Genomic DNA, 6,450 nt, shown 5'->3' with positions numbered 1-6,450 from the left:
CCGTATTCAGGAGACCTGGGTTTGAACCTGTTCCCATAAAACCCTTGATCAAAGAACTTACCATGAACCGATGCTGTAAAAATTACCCAGCTGTATAAATGGGTAACTCAGCATAAGTACCTTAGTATAAAGTCTCTGTCTAGAACAGCTGGTAGTGTAGTGGTTAGAGCCGCTGTCTTTGCACCTGCTGGTCACAGGGTCGCAAAAATTTTCAAAGTCCCCTCGGGGACCAGGCGTCCGCGGAGGCAGGCCGGAAGGTCGAATTCCATCTCCAGCTGTAGTACCCTTGAGCAGTGTACTTACCCTCACTTTCTCCACTAACATTACCCAGCTATATAAAGGGGTAAAATAATGGTAAGTACCTTAACAGTGAAAGTTGTTTTGGAGAGGAGTGTCAGTTAAATGGGTAAATAACACACACCTTTAAAGTGGATCAGCGACACCCTTCTGCACTGGGGCCTCCTATGCATATCACACCTGATCACATGAAATAAGAGCAGCCAGGGCCGTAACTCAGTAAATAAGGCAAGAATTCTCAACAATCTCGATAACTTAGGTGACAGGAAAGACTGTCCAGCACCAGGAGGTGTCACCTTCCTCCTCCTAAACTTGCTTTAAATGTGAGCAGCCTAACAGTATGAAATAGACCCTCATGAAATCGGGGTAATTAACAGCTTCTACTTCTGCTCATTAAAATGAATAACACATTTGTACTGCTTATTCTTCTTAGACCATTGAAACAATGTAACAAAAGTTCTTTGTTATGTCAGTTATTTAAGCGCAGTGAATATAGTTATGATACTATAGTTCTGATTATTTTTATTAATCGTAGTCATAGGATTATGACAGTTTACTGATGACAAAAATGCCACTAGTTCTTTGGGGTGTCAGTTTTAGCCAGAGAATTGTGCAGCTGTTGGAAGATTCTAGAAGGCGCCAGAACATTCTAGAAAGTATCAGCTCCAAGAAGGTACTGGAGTATTCCGTTTTTTTTCCTTTTTTTTGCCAAAATTTGCCAAAACTTGCTAATTACAAGAACATGGAACATTTCTATAGAAACTGATACTATTTACATTTTATTTATTTAGCAGCCACTTTTCTCCAAAGCGACTTCCAATGAACTCTATGTAGTGTTATGAGCCCACACACCTCATTCACCGTGGTGACTTACACTGCTAGATATACTACTTACACTGGGTCACTCAACCATACATCAGTGGAACACTCTCTGTCACGCACAATATGGGTGAACTTCAACAGCATGTCTTTGGACTGTGGGAGGAAACCAGAGCACCTGGAAGAAACCCATGCAGACATGAGGAGAACATGAAAACTCCACAGAATGAGCAGGGATCGAACCCACGTCCTCTCGCACCACCCACGTGCTGTGAGACAGCAGCTTATTATTGTATATTATAGTGCGAAACAACACCAAAAGTATGCCTAGTCTAACAAAACTGGGTGGAAAATGGAAAAAATGGACATAACATTTCTGTTACATTGTGTCATTGATGGGGACTTCTGGCTGTAGGTACGTTCTGGGAACTCTAGAACCCGAGGCCGGTGCAGCAGATTTAAGCCGTACTGCACGTACCTCGAAACGTGAGCTACTTTCATTGCCGCCAGTAAGGGCTGCATCCAGTGTTGCTATGAATTATTAACCTTAATTACACCTCTGTCCAAGGCAACACACCATCTAAATAGGTAATGTTTCACAGTGATTTACCTGTTTATACAGCACGACTTTTTGACCATATCAATGTATGGTACAGTAAGTCCCTTGATCAAGGCTATTACATCACGAGTGGGGATTCACAGGCTGTATGCGCTCAGCTGTTAATTTGGAGTTTAATTATCATCCACGTCTCCTCCTACGCTCCTTTTTGAAACAGCGGCTTTTTTAAATGTACTCATTTAGCTGATGCTTTTCTCAAATCGACTTACAATGTTAAAGTTATGGTTATTACAAGCTTACAACTACTTGCCCGTTTATACAACTGGGTAATTTTACTGTAGCAATTTACGGTAAGTACCTTGCTCAAGGGTACTGCAGCTGAAACCATTCGACTTCTATTCTGCTTATGTCCCCTGGTGAAAACTCTTTGGATCAAACTGTAATCTTACAGTAAAAAAAGAGGCAAATATTGATATTAATTTTAAAGAAATAGATGTGACGATAAACTTTAATTCAGTCGAAAGTAATTTAAAGGAAAATGCTTTGTAATTGACATCATATTAGTAGGTAACTATATACACAAAACAAAATAGTCAGGGAAGAGTCATACCTTTGAGCACTTTAAATTGCAGGTAAAGGCCTATTTGCAAGTAATTTCAAAATGTAAAAATATGAAAAGAAGGTGTCTCCTCCTTGTTTACTCTGCTTCATCTTTTTTTATTATGTGTCTGTGTTGTTGTTATTTTGATTTTTTGACATGGTTATGGAATGCTGTATGTGCTCTTGTTTGCCTTGTTTGCATCGTGCTCTGTGTTATTGTTGCTGAAAGAATAAAAAAAAATAATATGTCTCTAAGCCTTAGAGAAAGAATGTGCTCACGTGAAAAGCACTGGAGTGATTTCTGCTGAAATAGCGCCCCCTCGTGGTCGTCTGTATTCCACCAACTTCAGCATGTGAGACGCAGCAGTAAGTGAAACTGCTCCACTGCTCTGCACAGGCTCTAGAACTCATTTACACTCCTGGCCTTCCAGTAACTCAGTACTGTTACCCGGGCTCGACACTAGAAAAGGATGTGATGCGCTCTGATGAAGGCGTGATGTACTTTTTTCAGCATGCGCACACACACACACACACACCCACATCCTGTTCCAGCAAGGGCCCCCAGTTCAAATGTGCATCTGGAGCTTGAGTCATCTTGAGGGCCTCCTTTTGCACCATCGCCAAGGTGCGGATCTGGAGCAGTGCAACGCACATCCCCAAATGAATTCATTCCGCACTGGCTGATAGGGCCCGGCTGAGTTTGCTCAACCCTCAGAGACGTGCAGATCGCTGGTCCCCGCCAGTGCCGAGAGACCTGGCAAACTCTTATTAGAGGGAGGAGACCGCTGTGCAGCTGAGCTGCCAGGTGAGCGTACATGTGATGACACTTCTTGCTGCCTTCTCTCAGCCTGAGAGCCTCTGCACAGTTTTCCTCTGTCATACAAAAGCAGAAGGTAATTGTGGCAAAGAAGGTGTTGGGATTGAGGTTTACGGGAGAGAAGCTGCGTTGTGGCACCGTGGGTTCGGCCGGTGCCCGCTGCGTGGCAGGTCTAGGGTTTGGGCTCTGCTTGGGATGCCTTGTAGCAGACTGGCATCCTGTCCTGGATGTGCCCCCTTCCCCTTTGGCCTTGCACCCTGTGTTGCCGGGTAAGGCTCCAGCTTGCCGCGACCCCACTCCGGAGAAGCAGCTGTTGACGATGGATGAGAAAGAAGCTTCACAGGGGACTCAGTGATCACTGCAAATGTCTCATCAGCCAAGGTATTTTAAAAATGCGAAGAACCCCGTGTGAATGTTGCTAGACATTTTGTGTGGATGTGCTTGTTCATGTCGTTTAGTCGTTTATTAAAATGTTATATAAGGGACTCATGAAGACACATCGGCGCAATTGTGCGGCACAGCGGCAGCACGTCGCCCAGGCAACGGGAGCGGAACGTCACCGGGGCAACACAAGCATCGCGCTTCGGCCTTGTGGCGTTGAGCATCGCAGCGAAGACGAGGCAGGACAAGCAGGAGTTGTGCAGAATGGGAAGTGACGCAGCAGGTGTCTTGCTTTCACAACGTTGCACACAGGACTCATCAGACGGGGTCTGCAACTCCACCCTCTACTACGAAGCACACGGTGATACACACAAACCTGCCGTAAACTATACTGTATATATATTTCCCTAATCGTGCGGCAAAGCATATTTTGTTGTATTTGCCATTCAACTGATGCTTTTCTCCAAAGCAACTCGCAATGTTAAATTACAACAACTGAATCTTTTGGGTAATTTTTACTGCAGTAAGTACCTAGCTCAAGGGTACAACAGCAAGTGCTGAGATTTGAACGTTCGAGTCCAAAGACAGAGGCTCTACACATTACACTGCATGCTTACACCTTTGATTAAAAGGATTTCTATAAATAATTCTATATACCAGTAGCAAATAGTAAACGAGTGGAAAAAAACAGAAGTACCCTGAAAGAAAAGAACTTGAACTAGAACAAAAGAACGTGTCATTCAGGGATACAAGAAAACAATCGATGCTTTTGTCTACATACTCCAATAAACTAGGCGGCACGGTGGCACAGTGAGTAGCGCTGTTACCTCACAGTGCCTGGGTGGTGCGAGAGACTGTAGGTTTGATCCCTGCTCAGTCTGTGTGGAGTTTGCATGTTCTCCCTGTGTCTGCGTATGTTTCCTCTGGGTGCTCCTGTTTCCTCCCACAGTCCAAACACATGCTGTTCAGGTTCCCCCACAGTGTGTGAGTGACAGAGAGAGTGTGTGTGTGTGTTCCACTGATGTATGGATGAGTGACCCAGTGTAAGTAGTATATCCAGCAGTGTAAGTCACCTTGGTGAATAAGGTGTGTGGGCTGATAACACTACATAAAGTTCATTAGAAGTTGCTTTGAAGAAAAGTGTTTGCTAAGTGAATAAATGTAAATTACACATGTAAAATATATATATAGTTGGTTCACCAGAAGAACTTGTGTGGGTTAATGTTTTGTTCAGAATTTTTTACAGGGTTTCTACTGACACGTTTCCCTCTCGAATAGATTTATTAGATCCATGAAATTCAAGAGTGTTGATTAAAAGGGATTAGCGACGGGTTACACACTGCGGTGCTGCCGCGGATCCACCAGGGGGCGCAGCTCGAGCGCAGAATTTAACCGAACCCAGAACACGGCCGCATTTCGGGGAGCTTCACTCAGTGCGCTCGTCTTTTTTTCTATAACTGGTGACGTCACGCCATATGCAAATTATCCGTCATGAATGAAAGCGCCTTTAACCATTACGTCATGCACGTCCTGGTATGATTTGTTTGACGTACTCTTGGTAGGGTTACACCATATAAGTTTATCGTTTTACTTTAAGAAGAAGACGCTCGACTCCCGTGTGTAATTTACCACCCTCAGCTTGCTTAAATATTTTAAAGCTTCCCTCACAGTTGTTGCAGCACGTGGTAATTACACACTTGAAATACATGATACAGAAAGAGAAACAAGCGGTGCCTTTTTAACCGCGAGTGTTGCGGTTGGGATGACATGAAAACGCACGAGCAGGCAGCCCCGCTGTGTGGACGTGTCGCTCCTGCCGGCGCGCTCCCGAGGAGCCGCGTCCGGTTGTCCGACCTCTTTCCGAATAACTGCACGCGCATCCGTCGTCGGTGTCAGTGTGCTGGGGGGCGGGGTGTCAGTCGCAAGCGCGCATCTCGTGTTCCTCGCGAGGCAGGAGGATAGTGCGAAGGGCGCAATGTGAGCCTGGGCCGCGCGCGCTTCGCGCGCTGCCTGGCTTCCCCTCGGGCGCCACTGATGCGCTCTGGGTACGAGCGAGAGGAACCGGATCGCTTCGGCTTCTGCCATGACAAACAAACAGGCCAATGAATGAAAACGACGGACTTTTATTGGATTCTTCTTCAGCAAAGAAGGATTTAATACCTTGTTTTCATACCCTCAGTGTATAGGCATGATGTGCGTGTATACACACAGTCAGTGTATATATATTTGCATATATAATACATGCACAATCAATGCATGCACGCATCAAAATGTGCGGAAACCATGTCAAGTAATGTCACAAGTTGCGCTAAAATGCACGCATACGATATAAAGTTACGTTAGCAAAAGTATCCGCGTGAAATCAAGTAATAATAGATAGAGCGCATGTGCACCGCAACAAGTACGGAAACGCTAAAACTCGTCCGTTTAGATAAAACGACGTCTATAATGATGACCTCTGACTTGGGAAGTGTCACTTTTTTTGGGAAGCCCGCATTAAGCGTTCAAAACGCCCGTGCACGCGACTGCCATGCATGTCATTTGAGAGCTCCGCGGCGCTGCGGTCTGCCTGAAAGCTTATGGCGGGTCTCTGACACCTCGAGCTTTTTCAGTGTCTGGAAGCCACCCTGGAGCTCTGCTCTCTCACAGCAGAACGTGGCACTGGTGCCGAACCCGAGCCCGGCTCGTCCGCATTGTCACATGTTCACATTCCTACGAGTCTGACTGTGATGCGCGATTTAAATTGATCACATGGCCCTCGGTATACGGGAGGCATAAAGAATGTTTATTTTGCACGTCGCACTAATACTGAATCTCCGACGTGTGTGTGGATGCTATTGCTCCGCTCTGATGAAGTAAAGCCGCTGCAACAGTAGCAGTAAGCAGACTTGCGGCTCAGCGCCGAAGCCCTTGCCTTGTCTACACCATCGCTCTCGGTCTGCTTTCCGTTCTTCACCGCTGACGTCAATCAGCCGAG

This window comes from Scleropages formosus, chromosome 23 (genome assembly GCF_900964775.1).
Source record: "Scleropages formosus chromosome 23, fSclFor1.1, whole genome shotgun sequence".
Lineage (NCBI taxonomy): Eukaryota > Metazoa > Chordata > Actinopteri > Osteoglossiformes > Osteoglossidae > Scleropages > Scleropages formosus.
The sequence above is the reverse complement of the archived record's forward strand: the minus strand, read 5'-3'. Positions refer to the sequence as shown.